Genomic DNA, 17,778 nt, shown 5'->3' on the forward strand with positions numbered 1-17,778 from the left:
CACACACAAGAAAAATTAGGCCTTTCACTTGAATTGACCTTAAACTTTGTAATTTCATTTTCAAAATTTTCTGTACTTAAAATCTCTACATTCTCTTCTACATTACCTTCTATTACTGTATCAATTTCTGCACTGACCTCTTTTTCACCAAAGTAACAAAACTCAATTTCATCACAAATGTTTTTGACATCTAATTCAGTTCCATGCAAAAGAGCACTGTTTAACTTTTTTAGTTTAAGTGCTGGACTTTCTGCATAATACAACCTTCTCACTAATTTCCTCACTTTATTATGATGCACTGCTAACATCCTAAAATGGTGAAAAACACTGTGACGTACTTTTCTTGAAAGACAAGCCAGTGAATGCCCTTGCAAACCTGTTTTTTCTCTCACTCTACAAGGATCTAACTCTTGTAAAATTTTCATTTTTTGTTTCACACTTTTCTTAGTATATGTCCGTAAGAAAGTGCGAAACAAAACAATTGAATCCTGTCGCACACTACAAATACTACTACAATTCCATGTATACACTGGAGCCCTAGGACATCTCCCTAAAACTTCATCAGCTAACACCTCTTCTGTATTTCTAGGCAAAATCTCTTCTTTTTCAACTGGACAACCATCCTTCATCTCATATGCTCGACCACTGGTGTCAACTGCATGCACCAAATCATTATCCTGAGAGTAACTTTCTTCATTAAAAAATGGCTCACAACTTGAACTATGCTTCCATTCTCCAGAAAAAACATCACAGAAATTAGTCCGATTAATTACTCTCCTCCACTTACATTTTGATTTGAACACATTGATTACCTTATCGAGTGTACGAATTCTATTCATCACTAAACTAAACAATTTATTTTTCACTTTAAATGCTTCATCCACAATCTTAACTATGTTTTTTTTTTCTTGTAAAAAGCGGTCTTTTTTTGATACCTCTTTACATTTTTTAATAAATTTGATAATATTCTGTTATAAAACATTCGTCTACGAATTTCAATAAATTGATTTCTCCTTCTTTTGTTATAGAAAATATCATCTCCTTGTACAGGTCTAATATTTTTAGAAGGACATCCTGTCTTCTTTCTAATTACAGGTGTTTCATTCTTGTTTGCAAAAAAACGTTTTTTTTCTTGACATTTCAATAAGTTCCTGAGAAAAATTTTAGTTTGCTTACCAGGAGCATTTTTTTTCTCTGAAAATTTTATTTTGGTTGGTTCTTGATCTTCTTTTTCCTTAGACCTTAATTTTCTTTTATAAACTTTTTCACGTCTTTCTTTCGAAGGCACTTTTTTCTTTCTTTGTATAGATGAATATAATCTGTGGTAAACAAAAAATAACATATATAGACCACTACAAACATATTACATAGCAATTACAATAAGTAAACAATATAAACACTAGTATACAACAAAAGGCTGATTTACATTACATGTGCTTTGCTTTGTGTCAAAAACGATTTACTAATGAATGTTATGTCTTGCTTATGTATAGGTGGCCTGTTTTTGGCCTGTAGATACAGTGAAATAATATTAGCAGAGACACACATACTGCTTGCAGAGACAGAGATGGTAGATTACATGTAATATTGTGGACATGTGCCTAAGAACACACTGATGGGTGAATTAAGCTTCACTCACAGCGTAATCTTCGGCAGATTAGCAGGATGTTACATGTAATGAGAAATTAATGTTGTGTGTTGCTTATATATAGGTGTCCTGTTTTTGGTCTGTAGAGACAGTGAAATAATATGAGCAGAGACACACATACTGTTGGCAGACACAGACATAGTACATTATATGTAACATTCTGATCATGTGCCTAAGAACACACTGTGATTGAAGCTTGATTCACCCATCAGTGTGATCTTAGGCAGAGACACACATACTGTTTGCAGAGACAGACATGGTACATTATATGTAAAATTCTGATCATGTGCCTAAGAACACACTGTGAGTCAAGCTTGACTCACAGTGTGATCTTAGGCACATGACCAGCATGTTACATGTAATCTACCATGCCTGTCTCTGCAAGCAGTATATGTGTCTCTGGTCATGTTATTTCCCTGTTTCTACAGGCCAAACACAGGCCACCTATATATAAGCAAGACATAACATTAATTACTCATTACATGTAACATCCTGGGCATGTGCCTAAGATCACACTGTGGGTGAAGCTTGATTTACCCATCAGTGTGATCTTAGGCACATGACCAGCATGTAAAATGTAATCAACCATATCTTTAAAAACATGTACTTCCATATTTTTAAAGACAACAACTAAGCACATTATTCACCCACATCCATTTAAAAATCAAGCTTGACGCACAGTGTGATCTTAGGCAGATGACCAGGATGTTACATGTAATCTACCATGTCTGTCTCTACAAGCAGTATGTGTGTTTTAACTCATACAATTTCACAGTCTCTACAGGCCAAAAACAGTCCACCTATATATAAGCAAGACATAACATTAATTACTCATTACATGTAACATCCTGGTCATGTGCCTAAGATCACACTGTGACTGAAGCTTGATTCATCCATCAGTGTAATCTTAGGCACATGACCAGAACGTCACATGTAATCTACCATGCCTTCAAATAACATATACTACCATATTTTCAATAGCAGTGTATCTTCATTAAATAAATCATATATCAGATTACACACAGGCACACAGTAAAGTGAGACACAAGCAAAGAATACTCTTTAAGCTAATTGAAGCAAACTGTTACAAGGCACAGGTGACATTATTGAAAAATTTGAAAATGTTTTCTTTTCTTTCAAATAGAAAGTCAGTGTAATGCTTCTCCAAAGTTTAAAAAGCAGACTTTTAAAATCAAGCTTGACTCACAGTGTGATCTTAGGCACACGACCAGCATGTTACATGTAATCTACCATGTCTGTCTCTGCAAGCAGTATATGTGTCTCTGGTCATGTTATTTCCCAGGCCAAACACAGGCCACCTATATATAAGCAAGACATAACATTAATTACTCATTACATGTAACATCCTGGGCATGTGCCTAAGATCACACTGTGGGTGAAGCTTGATTCACCCATCAGTGTGATCTTAGGCACATGACCAACATGTAAAATGTAATCTACCATATCTTTAAAAAACATGTACTTCCATATTTTTAAAGACAACAACTAAGCACATTATTCACCCACATCCATTTAAAATCAAGCTTGACTCACAGTGTGATCTTAGGCAGATGACCAGGATGTTACATGTGATCTACCACATGTCTGTCTCTACAAGCAGTATGCGTGTTTTAACTCATACAATTTCACAGTCTCTACAGGCCAAAAACAGTCGACCTATATATAAGCAAGACATAACATTAATTACTCATTACATGTAACATCCTGGTCATATGCCTACGATCACACTGTGACTGAAGCTTGATTCATCCATCAGTGTAATCTTAGGCACATGACCAGAATGTTACATGTAATCTACCATGCCTTCAAATAACATATACTACCATATTTTTAATAGCAGTGTATCTTCATTAAATAAATCATATATCAGATTACACACAAGCACAAAGTAAAGTGAGACACAAGCAAAGAATACTCTTTAAGCTAATTGAGGCAAACTGTTACAAGACACAGGTGACATTATTGAAAAATTTAAAAATGTTTTCTCTTCTTTCAAACAGAATGTCAGTGTAATGCTTCTCCAAAATTAAAAAAGCAGACTTTTAAAATCAAGCTTGACTCACAGTGTGATCTTAGGCACATGACCAGCATGTTACATGTAATCTACCATGTCTGTCTCTGCAAGCAGTATATGTGTCTCTGGTCATATTATTTCCCTGTCTCTACAGGCCAAACACAGGCCACCTATATATAAGCAAGACATAACATTAATTACTCATTACATGTAACATCCTGGGCATGTGCCTAAGATCACACTGTGGGTGAAGCTTGATTCATCCATCAGTGTAATCTTAGGCACATGACCAGAACGTTACATGTAATCTACCATGCCTTCAAATAACATATACTACCATATTTTTAATAGCAGTGTATCTTCATTAAATAAATCATATATCAGATTACACACAGGCACAAAGTAAAGTGAGACACAAGCAAAGAATACTCTTTAAGCTAATTGAGGCAAACTGTTACAAGGCACAGGTGACATTATTGAAAAATTATGAAAATGTTTTCTCTTCTTTCAAACAGAAGGTCAGTGTAATGCTTCTCCAAAATTTAAAAAGCAGACTTTTTTCCAGAAAAGATTTTGCATACTAAATAATTTTTGACACAAAGTACAGCTCATTTAAATGACCACTACATAAACAAAGCAGAAACCTAACTCATTTTCAAAATACATTGCCAATATGCACCATTTTATTTTTAAACAACATTACAAAAAAATGACACAAAATGCAAGAATAAAGAAGCACAATATGCTTCTTAATTTTCCCCATAGTGCATACAGCACTCTTTCTTTATTAAAAGAATCATTACTCACCTTTAAAAATGCTTTGAAAGATGTAAAACAGTGTCAGTCACACTCAACAGATTTTCCTAAGCAGAATCTCTGAATAATGCTTCTTCCACTGGAGCCTGAGAATAATGGCACAGATTCTTACTCATTTCAGACCCATTTTCTTGTACATAACCAATCAAAATTGTTCCCACACAAATTCAAAACCAAACTGTACATTTTAATTGGTTGTACATTTCAAGACTATGAAACACATGCAGACACATTTGCATTTGCTGCAGAAGACGTTTCAAAAATGTATGCACTAATTGATGAAGACACCACACCTATTCAGAACCAGAAAAGTAAAGAAAACAATATCAAACAATTATTATATTTAACAAAGCGTGAGATAAATCAACGTCTACATGCAAGCACTCTTATAAGGTATCACAGGGCACAGAGGATACCTAGGGGTCTGAGAGTACCATTAAAGCATTTGTTGTGTAAGAATAATCAAAAATTAGTCGAACGGTGGTACGCCATACTTAATAAGTGCTCGTTAGATCTTATTTTACTCATTATTGAAGAACTTTCTAAAGTTTTAGAAGAACTTAACAAAGAAATAATACAAGCCAAAAGTATATTACAAGAATCACTAGAAAAAGAAGATTGGGATCAAGTTATGGTTGACATTAACACGCAACTGGATAAATACAGAGATGAGATAAATGAGTGTAAAGTTCGGAAATATAAAAGAGACACAATAGACTATAAGCTTGGGGAGGTCTATTCATGGGCTGAAGTATACGCAAGGAGACGTCAGAACAAACCCCAAACAAATTCCACTGAAATAGAAACATCGTCGTCTGAAGGTGAATCACGCCAAACTCAACAAAGATCAGCCACTGAAACATCTAATATACGCTCATCGACTCAAACTTCTGTAAGCGTGCCTTTTTTAGAATCAGGCCAAAAAGATACCGTAGACCCAGGCGGGGAAAAAGGAAACGCACCACCAACACCAGTGGTGAAGGAACCAGTAACCAAACGCAATCGAAAGAACAGATAAAAGAGTAAAACCAACTAGTGATAAACATTTCATCACATCAAATCACCAAACAAGAAATACAAGTGTTACAGAAGGGAACATCTTTTGTTCCTACACACAACGTGAACAAATTGGAATTACACATTAGTCTATTCAAATTGATACGCAATTTAAGATTGCGCCATTTCTTTGAAAATGTGGTAACACCTGATAATGAGAAAGAACAAGACATTCAATTGAAACATCTCAGACCAAAAAGCACTTATCAAGCACCTGTAAGCCATAAGTCGATTGACACATTTGAGTCCTTGGTTAAACAGGAGATCAACCAAATTGATTACAAACATGGTACAAAATTTCACAACTTATCTAAGAAAGAATTGATTATTCTCAAGAACATCTCCAATAACTCTAAAATAACAGTTCAAAGAGGAGATAAAGGTGGAGCAATCGTATTGATGGACACTGGATTCTATATGATAGACGTTGATACACACGTTATGGACCAATCCATATATGCGCCTTTAGGGTTCGACCCCACAATGAAATTCCAAGAATTTTTACAGTCTATTTTGGAGAAAGCATGCAATGAAGGAGTTATCACAGAGAAAACAAAAACATTTCTAAACAAAACTCACCCTAAGACACCATCAATCTACATGCTCCCCAAAGTTCACAAAAATTTACAGCATCCACCGCTACGTCCCATTGTCAACACTAGAGAAAGTATTCATGAACCTATAGGTCAATTCTTAGATTTACATTTAAAAGATTTTGTAATCAAAGCTTCATCGTACATCAAGGCTACTACTGATTTTTTGAAAAAAATGGCTCAAGTTACACTCTCAGAAGATCAAGAAGTATGGCTTTGCACCATAGACGTGAAAACACTTTATACCTCCATTCCACATGATTTAGGTATCGAGGCAGTAGAATCCATGTTATTACAATCAGATTTTGATCATGATTTTCAAGTGTTTTTGATACAATCACTAAACTTTTCACTATACCAAAGTTATTTCAAATGGAAAGAAGAACATCATCTACAACTAAGTGGTACCTCAATGGGTAATTGTATGGCTCCCAGCTATGCTAATATCTTTATGAGTAACTTTGAGACAAATCATATTTTGACTGGAGAACAATGGAAAAAATATGCACGTATTTATTTACGGTTTATTGATGACATTTTTGTGCTATGGCAGGGTCCACATGATGTTCTAATACAGATTTCACATATCAGACTGACAAATCAACAATAGCTTATTTGGATGTCTTATTGAAAATTGAACACAATCAAATCACCACCACAATATCCTGCTACACTATCGAAGTTTCCATCAATCATCTTTGAAAAACAATCTTCCGATTTCGCAACTATATCGAACCAAAAGAATAGTATCAGATCCAGAAGAATCTGATAGACAAGTCAAACAGATGTTGGAAAGATTCAAAGAACGAGGTTATCCCTTGGAAATTTTACAAAAAGCAGAAGCGAAATGCTCCACGAGAACAAGGAGTGATCTCCTCCAACCAGCTCACAAAGAAGATACTAAAAGGATGGTTGTTGTTTCAAAATACTCGACAAAGAGTCATGTGTTTAAAAAGATATTATTGAGACATTGGCAGATTCTGGCATCTGAGCCAGATTTCAAAGGAATTTTCAAAGAGAACCCCAGATTTGCTTTCACAAGGAGCCGTAATATTCTAGATTTACTTAAAACTCAGAACATGATACAACCTACCTCCCAATACAAAGGTACACAACCATGTTTGAATTGCAACAACTGCAATGCCATTATCAAATGAACAATAATAAACCACCCACGCAGTGGGAGAGCCATAGAACTAAAAGTGACAGCTACTTGTGAGTCCAAAAATCTCATTTACCTATTGAAGTGCCCTTGTGGCCTTGTGTATGTTGGAAAGACTATTAGAAAGATCAAGACCAGACTTGTTGAACATAAGAGCAGCATTTGAAGAAAAGATGAAAAATCGGCAGTGGCATCACACTTCAAAGAATGTAGACATAATATTTCACAATTGAAATTCTTGGTTTTAGAGACACTTGATGCTGATGAACATGTTGATCTCAATCGGAGATTACTGCAGAAAGAAAATGATTGGATATTCAGACTTGATACTCTAAAGCCCTATGGGCTGAATGACTGCACGGAATTCTCGTGCTATCTGTGATGTACAACAATATCATGATTAATGATTGACAGCAGAAGACAGTGATATATGATTTTCTATGTTCCTGATATATGTAATTTATATTCATTTGCATAGTTTATTAGAGATGAACCGTTCACATTATTATTTACTAGTTCACAATATTTATTGAGTTCTACATGATGCTTTAGAAGTATGCTCGTTTGATTTATTCACACATTTTCACACTCCAAGATGGTCGCCACCTTTTAGAATGTTTACGTAGCGTTTAGCAAGACATCTTTTATTTCTAAAACTGGGTAACATCACGCTTCATAATGGCGGAACGAAAGCATTGCGCTACGGCGTTTTAGAGAGCATCTCGCACTCAACGCGATAGCTTTGCAGTTTAACCGGTAAGAGTGAATTTATACCTATATTCTGTTTCAAAGACTCAACAGAACGGTATATATGCGATAACCTAGTTGATTCTGTCACCACCGTTTTAGTTTTAAATCATGCGCCAAATGTATCTTGCACTCGTTATGGCAACACTGGCACTATATCATTGATGACTATCACTGACCATACTCGAGAGCACAATCGTAGAAACCGCATTTGCAGAACATCGTTTCATTTATCTTTATTTTATGAGCTTACTATAATATTATTCATGAACTGACAGCCCACTGGCTGTTCACGTGTTACAAATGATGCACTATCACTACGTTGGTTTTTAATAGTATGTGTAAATGTTAAACACATAGGATACGTTTTTTGAAAGAGGCTTTCATTGTTATGTAGATGAAATGTTCAAGCTTGTTTATCATATTGTTTATCTGAAAGTGGGTCCTCATCATATATATTAACTTACAGGTTCCCCTGATGAAGTGCCATCTGGCACGAAATGCATTGGGATTTTGCGAAAATTTAAAATATTGGATTGAAATTGTATGTGAAGTACAACATAACAATTTAAATTTGAAGAAGATTAAATAAATATATCATTTGAAACCGAGATCAAATGATGTTGTGTGATTGAATACAAAGACTGGATTATTCGTATCACATTGAAAATATCGCACTTGCGATCACTAATGTTCAGTTGCGCCCAGAGGGTCGCCACTCAATAGGTAGGGACGCACTGGTGATTTTAAGACTATGAAACTCACATAACATTCACCCATCTCCCCAGTGCTCATTCACCCTGTAACCATGGTAACTCCCTTCTAACCCAGCACACAGTTCACAAGTTCATCATACTATGTTGCAAAACAATACAGCAAGGGTGTTTGACCTCTCAATGTACTAGCTAATCAAGTGCAATGTTTCTTTAAATTACTTTTTCTCAACCATTGAAATGACTTCTTTAAAAAAAAAGCATGCACCCTAATTTTCAGTGGTGAATTTTAAGAAAGCACCAATCATTTCTTGTTTTTCAACTGCACTGAATCTCAACCAGTTTTTTCATAATTCCTACTTTCAAACTGCCATTTCATTTCCACAACTCATCTGACTAGAATCACATCTACCTTCAAGATGCCAAAAGTCTGGTTTGTGGGTCACAGCTATGTCTTCTGGAAGGAAAAATTTGCAAGCAACAGAGGGATTTACAACCTTGATTTCCCAAATGTGGACATTGTGTGGATTGGACAGAGAGGATTAAGAAGTCACCAATTGATACCATTGGTAAAATCCTTTATGCATTTACCACAGCCTGACCTCATAATTGTGCACTGTGGTGGAAATGACTTGGGCAGTTTGACTGGGGTAGGTCTGGAAATGCTTTTAAAGGACATCTTTAGGCAATTGATGTCACTCTTTCCAAAAACTGCTTTGGTATTTTCTAATATATGCCAAAGGCAAAAATGGAACTGCTCCAACCAATTTTGTCCACAGATTGAGAAAGCAAGGAAACATGTAAATAAATCTGTTTCTGCTTTCCTCAGAGACTATGGTATGGGTTCCATTTACCACAACAACTTGCGTTACAACATGCAAGGCATCTATAGGAGAGATGGTGTTCATTTTACAGATGAGGGGAATAGAGTCTTCCTCTTGAATTTGATACTCTGCATTGGTACCTACTTGTAGGTACAAAAAACACCCACATAACACAACAGCTCTTTTCAGAGCTAACTTTCCTTTAAACACTCTACATTATTTATTTACTCTATTTTTTTACACTGTTTTTCCCCGTGGTGTGCTCAGGGTGCGCGTACAGGAGAGTGTACCCGGGAACGCACCCAGCGCTTATCCCGCAAACTTTAAAAAAACCTAGGGGGTCAGGGGGTGTCTACCCTGCCCCCTTTTAATCATTTCCCCCTTTAGTTTTTACCTCAGGTGTCTCGATTTTCCCGAGACACAAGATGGCATACTGTCCGGACTGTTAAGAATGTTGACAGACATCATACAGCCAATCAGCTTTCCGCTCACGCACTCCCGTAGCGCGCCGGGTGTGCTCCCCGGTACATGTACCGGTGAGCGCTCGGAGCGCGCCTATTGATATATATGTTTTTTTGAAGTTGCCTTTCATAAAAACCACAAGAGCAATTTCAAAGAAATATAGAAAAGGCCCTACTACATACCAGTACCTATCATTTTGCCAACTTTGGTGTAATTCCATTAATCCGTTCAGTCTGTAGCCGTGTCTAAATGTCCTATAGAAAATTGCATGGGGAAAACACATTTGAAAGTATTGAAATTTAGAACCAATCAAAATATTACTTTAGTTTGGAATTTATGTGTGATGAAGTTTGATTGGTTATGTATATATCTTAAATGAGAGGAAAACACGGCCATTTTGTGATACCCCAGTCTGAGGTACTTTTGAGAGAAAATTTGGGTGCTCAATTACTGGACTTAGAATAACACAGTACTAACTCTTCTACTTTCAAAAAGGTGAGTTGTTAATTTGTAAGGGGAACTATGTTGTACACTTTAAGATAATTTGGAAAATGTTTTCTATTAGTTATTTACAGTCCTTCTGTTATAATTATTGTTTAAGATTGACTTCATCACATGCAGTGCTTTATATTTCTAGTTCCTGTCTGATACTATACACTGCCCAATTAATTTTAAAGAACTAAATACTTGATTAAGCTACTTTTATGTTATGTATTACTAAAAACGATAATTGAAAGTGATTACTTTTTTCTGCAATTTAGAGCAAGAAATTTGAAATTAAAATGAATCCAAATGAGGACACCAAGAAAATTTCATTTGAAATTTCAACAATATTTATTGAAATTCAAGATGACACGGATAATTTTTGGGATGAATCTCTTGACGAAGAATTAATCGAATGTTTGGATAAAATAGAATCATCATGGCACACTTTTAATGAGGACATTCCTGATCATATGATTGAAGAGGAAATTCCAGTTGAAGACATGCTACAAGTTCTATTAAATTATGAAAATTCTGAACAATAAATTAATATTTACAAATTCAAAATTAGTTGACATATTATTCATTTTTATTTCTAATTTATGAAGTAGTAACAAAGTGATTGTATTGAAGTGAATTTTAGACTCTGCATCGGTACCTACTTGTAGGTACTTAAATCACTCACATAACACAACAGCTCTTTTTAGAGCTACCCTACCTCTAAGCACTCCAAATTCTTATTTTACACTATTTTCTTTCAATGTTTTTCCCTGTGGTACGCTCTGGGTGCGTGTACCGGTGAGCGTACATGGGAACGCACACAGTGCTTACCCCGTGAAAATTGGAAAAAAAAATTACAAATGTTTTGCCCTTCAGGGTCCTTCTAGGCCCCCCTCAGAAAACATAGGGGGTCAGGGGGTGTCTACCCTGCCCCCTTTTAATCATTTTCCCCTTTTTTTTACACCTCCTGTGTCTCGATTCTACCGAGACACAAGATGGCAGACTCTCCGGACTGTTTAGAATGTTGACATACATTCGACAGCCAATCAGCTTTACGCTCGCGCACTCCCATAGTGCGCCGGTGAGCGCTCGGAGCGCGCCTATAGATATATATGTGTTTTTGAAGTTCATTTTCAAAAAAACCACTGGAGCAATTTTCACCAAATATAGCAAAGGCACATCTGCGTACCAGTCCCTACAATTTGGCAAAGTTTCGCGTAATTCCGTTCAGCGGTTCGGGCTGTAGACTTGTCAGAACGTCCTATGGAAATTAACATGGGGAAAACACGTTTTGGGACCCCCCTTTTTTCTCAGCTCCCACTTCACGAATCCCCCCCAAAACTTTCAGGGAAGGAGCGGAGCTGGCCAAAATTTGGGAAAATTACACGCAAATTCCTCAACCGGCGCCAGAGTTATTCCCAATAGAATGTTACGGATTTCCTATGGTAGCTAGGTCCTAACTATAACTACCTACTGGCGACCGCCAGTAGGTAATATATATGTGTGTATATATATATATATATATATATCCAAACACCAAGTTGTGGCGTGCTTAATCCTCTTGATGCGGCGGGCACTTCGGCTGGGTCGCCAACCATTCAATATGCACACTCCTGGTACACACGTTCCTTCTCCCAAGAAAAAAACCAGAGCCGAGGCCCAAATAGTGCTCAGTGCGATGATTTAATGGCACACAAGAAAAGAAAACACCCTACGTGTTTCGAAGTACTAAGACTTCTTGCTAACGGGTGAGGTGGAAATCGCCGCCATTCTATTTAAAGATACAGTGTTTCTTACAAAGTGCACCCGATCAATAGAAGTAGAAAAGTTACATTGTTGCCATTTCGCTCACGTTTGAAACAATAAAGTTTGTTGATTGCTGTACACAGTGCCATTGAAAAATATAATTTTACACGTTCATTTACATGTAACACTAGTGTTATTCAAATAGTAAACCCAAGATAATTCGGAACACTTCTCAAGTCTGTGAATTGAGCCCAAGTGGGCAAATGAAACAGACTCATTTTAAATAGACTGAATAACTTAATACAAAAAATGATTCAACGTGTCATTAGCTTCAATTATTCGGCAACATGTTTCCTGCCTCGTGAAATATTGCCCAAGTGGGCATTCCCATCCAATCAACACGTGACATCTTCACATAGGTTCTGTAAATCAAACAGACAAAAGGCAATTTTTACTATCAATACATGTATTGATTACACCACATCATTAAAAAAAATGTAAAATTCAAAGAATGAAATTCCTTGAAGAGACAGCATACTCATTATATCAAACAGTATTAAATCTGTAAATGAAATGCCAACTCCTCATCCAAGTTGTGTCCTGTAGGGTGTGTGGTGTTGTACTTGATGATGTATCGTGATTCAAGTTTACGTAATTCCAACAATCTATTGCCACCCCTTTCACGGTGTCCAATACAATCCAGTACATAAAAATTCAGTAGACTAGGGTTTTGTTTGTGTTCTATTGCAAAGTGTCATGCAATTGGATATTGTTGATTTGCATTTTTAATAGCTCTCAAATGTTCTAATACTCTCAATTTGGCTTTCTTGAAAGTGCTCCCGATGTAAAATTTGTTGCAGGGGCATTGTAATGCGTATATTGCATACTCTGTGTTACATCCCACATGCTTCATTATTTTATGGGGAGCTTGATCTTCAGAAATTTTGAGATTTTTACAATTAGTGCTATTCTTACAAGCTTTGCATTTTTTACAAACAAAAAAACCCTGTATCGATTTGTTTTCCCTGGTTCTTTGATCAGAGCATTACTGAGTGTGTCTTTTAAAGATTTAGCTTTTCTGAAGGTCATAGAGGGATTTTCACTTATCACTTCATTTAAATCTATATCCAATTGGAGGATATTCCAGAATTTATTTAAGCTTCTCCTCACCTCCCATGATTGACAGTCATAGTTGGTGATAAATCTTATCTGCTCTTCACTATCCCTCTGTTTAGGAATGAGAAGGTCATTCCTAACCATCTGATCCACCTTAGCCTCCGCTTGTTTGATCACAATCTTACTATACCCTCTCTCAATAAACCTTCTCTTCATGATATTCTTTTCTTTTTCATACCCTGCCTGTGAGCTACATTTACGTTTCACTCTGATTAATTCACCAAGCGGGATACTACGAATTAGATTAGCCAGGTGGCAACTCTCTGCATGGAGCAGACTATTGCCAGCTGTTTCTTTTCGGAAGAGGACACTCGTCAGTACATTATCAATCACTTCCAATCTGACATCTAAAAAATCCAATTTTTTTCTGTCCATATGACTGGTAAATTGTAGATTGTATGAATTATCGTTAAGGATTACTCCAAATTCTTCTGCTTGCTCCTCTGAGCCATTCCAAATGCAGAAAATGTTGTCAATGTATCGGATCCAGAGAACGGCGTGGTCACTAAAGTGGGAGATGTTATTCACCACTTGCTCCTCCCACCAGCCCAGGTATAAGCCTGCGAAACTGGGGGCGAAGCAAGTTCCCATCGCCGCCCCCTGGATCTGATTGTATAATTGTTTGTGGAAGATAAAAAAATTATTTTTTAGACAAATCGAGATCATATCCAAGATCATATTGGTATGAATCAAAAATGACAAGGACCTCCCTCTGAGAAAATGTTTACAGGCGTCAATGGCCAAACTCTGTGGGATACAAGTATATAAACTTGTTACATCAAAGCTGAGTAGTAAATAATTGGGATTCCATGTTATCTCATTAATAATTCTCAGAAAGTCTGATGTGTCCCTGACATAAGAAGGTAATGCCTTAACAAATGACTGCAAGAAAAAATCAATATACCTATAGGTATTTTCCAGGAGGCTCCCCGTCGAGGAGACTATGGGTCTTCCTGGGGGGACTTCAAGATTCTTATGCAATTTTGGTAATAAGTATAATGCAGGGATTTGTGGGTGTTTACAGAGAAGATACCTGTATTCTTCATCTTCTATGATGCCCTGATCTCTCCAGTCACTTAGTTTTACAAAGTAGTCATGTTTAGCTTCATCATACTCTTGTCTAGTGGCAATACTGTAATTGTACCTATCACCCAGTTGCCTCAGACCTTCCTTGAGGTACATATTCAACGGCCAGACAACAATATTACCCCCTTTATCGGAGTTTTTGATGACCACATCAGTTAATCCTTCCAATTCTTTCAAAGCTTGAAATTGTTTTTTGTCAAAATTTAGATTAAGCTTAGGTTTATGTTTCTCAGTTTTTCTAAGTTCACCAATCATTCCCATTTCAAAACAATCAATGTTGCTATTGGCTATTTGTGGAACAAAGACCTTCTTGGGCCTAAAACCACTTGCACTGCTCAAATCAATATTAATGTCTGTATTAACAAGATTTAAAAATGGATCATCTATAAAGCCCTCATAATCTGCCAATTCATGTACAGCATGTAAAGTTTCAATGTCATTTACTGTAAATGGACTTTCTTTCTCTTTGACAGAGTCCCTTTTCCATTGCGGTTTAGTAGCAAACCATTTCCTTAACTTTAACTTTCTCGTAAAGCGAAATAAGTCAATGCGCGCACTGGTAAAATTTAATTTAGCTGTGGGACAAAAGGATAAGCCCTGTGACAAAACCTCTAGCTGATCTGTAGATAAAATATGTTTGGAAAGATTTACCACAGTCATGTCGTTCTTTATTTCCGTGCCTTTTGGCCCCTTGTTAAAACTCCCACTGGGTTTGTTGGTTTGCCTCTTCTTGCTTTTTTGCCTCCTCTGCCTCCTCTCCCACAACCTCTTGGGGGGGTTCCAGTTTGGTGTCCCCTTGCCATCAACGCGAACTCGTTTAAAATTTGATCTTTTACATTGAGTGTTTCTGTTTGTTCTGAAATATCACTCTCTGAGGTATCACTGTCCATAACTACCAGGGGTGCTATTCCGTCTTCCCCATTCTCTTGTTGGGCAGCTTGTTTGTTGATCCGTGCCTCCATTGTTTTTTGTTTCTTTTTTGTACCTTGTAATACTTTGAATCTTTTTCCAAACGTAAGAATTTGTCCTTTGTCATAGTCAATCTCGTCTCTATAGAATTTTCTTTGTTTTTTCTCCTTTATTTCTTCCTCGATTTTTTCCAGTCGTTTTTCCATTTTGGTCATCTCCACTATAAATTCACTCTCGGTGTATTTTTCTTTTAATTTCACAATGATCTCCTCACTCTCAGCACTCAGTTTGGCGCATTCTTTTTCAGCATACTTGATTAGTATTTGTAACATGTTCATTGAACATGCGTGATTATTTGTCATCCATTCATCGATAAGTTCCGGGTCTGGCTGTTGGAAAGTTGGAATATGAAAATCCTTAAACCTCGTGGTATCTGATTGAACTCAACATATTTGGCGAGGGCAGTTGCCTCACACCATTTTGATTGTTCCTTCTTGAGGATTTTCCACAGTGCATCCCACATTTTTTTAACATCATCCACCTTTTTAGTATGTGTTTTCCCATTACTTCCAACATCACCCCCAGTTTTAATGAAGAGTTTGGAGGCTGCCTCTTTCCTCCTATCATTTCTTGTTATGGCCATTTTTTTTAATGTAATTCACTCAGCGTGCACACTCTACAACACTGAGCGCACTGCCCCATCCGTCGGATTTGTTCGGTGGTATATGCCAAATCCGCTTTAACAGCCGCTACGCTCGTGAAAACTTTTGCAGTCCTTTCATACTAGAATCGAGCTACTCGCAGACACTGCCTCACCTCGCAAACGCGTCCCAGAGCTTCGTGGTCCTCCGACTACTTCCGCTCCTCCTGTCTGCACACTCCTGGCACGAGGTAGGAAACATGTTGCCGAATAATTGAAGCTAATGACACGTTGAATCATTTTTTGTATTAAGTTATTCAGTCTCTTTAAAATGAGTCAGTTTCATTTGCCCACTTGGGCTCAATTCACAGACTCGAGAAGTGTGCCGAATTATGTTTGGTTTACTATTTGAATAACACTAGTGTTACATGTAAATGAACGTGTTAAAATATATTTTTCAATGGCACTGTGTACAGCAATCAACAAACTTTATTATTTCAAACGTGAGCGTAATGGCAACAATGTAACTTTTCCACTTCTATTGATCACATGCACTTTGTAAGAAACACTGTATCTTTAAATAAAATGGCCGCGAATTCCACCTCACCCGTGAGCAAGAAGTCTTAGTACTTCGAAACGCGTAGGGTGTTTTCTTTTCTTGTGTGCCATTAAATCATCGCACTGAGCACTGTTTGGGCCTCGGCTCTGGATTTTTCTTGGGAGAAGGAACGTGTGTACCAGGAGTGTGCATATATATATATATACATATATATATATATACAACCTACTGGCGATAGCCTGTAGGTATATATAGTTAGGATTGTTTTCCATAGGGAAATCACAACATTCTATTGGGAATAACTTTGGCACCGGTTGAGAAATCTTCCTGAAATTTTCCATACCTTTTGCCTTGCCTGAAAGTTTGGGGGGGATTCGTCAAGCGGGGGCCGAGATAAAAGGGGGGTTCCAAAACGTGTTTTCCCCATGTTAATTTCCATAGGGCGGTTGGACTCACTTTTAGCCCGAACGGCTGAATGGTTTTCCACCAAACTTGGCAAAATTGTAGGGACTGGTAGCCCGATGTGCCTTTGCTATGTCTCAAGATATGTGCTCCTGTGGTTTTTACGAAAATGAACTTTGAAAAAATATATATTGGGCTACATTGGGCTATATATATGTTAGAGCCCAAATGTAGCCCAATGTAGCCCAATGTAGCCCAATGTAGCCCAAAGATGGCCACCAGAGACAAAAAAAACAAATGTAGCCCAAATATCAGCCAGATGTAGCCCAACTATAGCCCAATGACAGAATGTCCCAGAGTGTTCTAAAGAACAACTAGAGCGCTAACAGTCTTACTTATGACAAAAGTATGGCACACCTGAAGTCATCTTGATTGGAATAAAGTGTTAACACTTAAAACATTTAATTTGCAAAGGAACAAAATGAGGGGGTTCATTTTGCCATAGAAATTATGATTAGTGCTGAAGAAAGAAAAATTAGGGCACATGTTGAGTGACTTCTCAAATCCTCTTATATTTCATTAAAAGAATTCTGATATGCAGTCTCCCAAGATGGCCACCAGAGACAAAAGAGCCCAAATGTAGCCCAAATATCAGCCAGATGTAGCCCAACCATAGCCCAATGACAGAATGTCCCAGAGTGTTTTAAAGAACAACTAGAAC

This window comes from Lissotriton helveticus, chromosome 8, assembly GCF_964261635.1.
Source record: "Lissotriton helveticus chromosome 8, aLisHel1.1, whole genome shotgun sequence".
In the NCBI taxonomy this organism is placed as follows: Eukaryota; Metazoa; Chordata; class Amphibia; order Caudata; family Salamandridae; genus Lissotriton; species Lissotriton helveticus.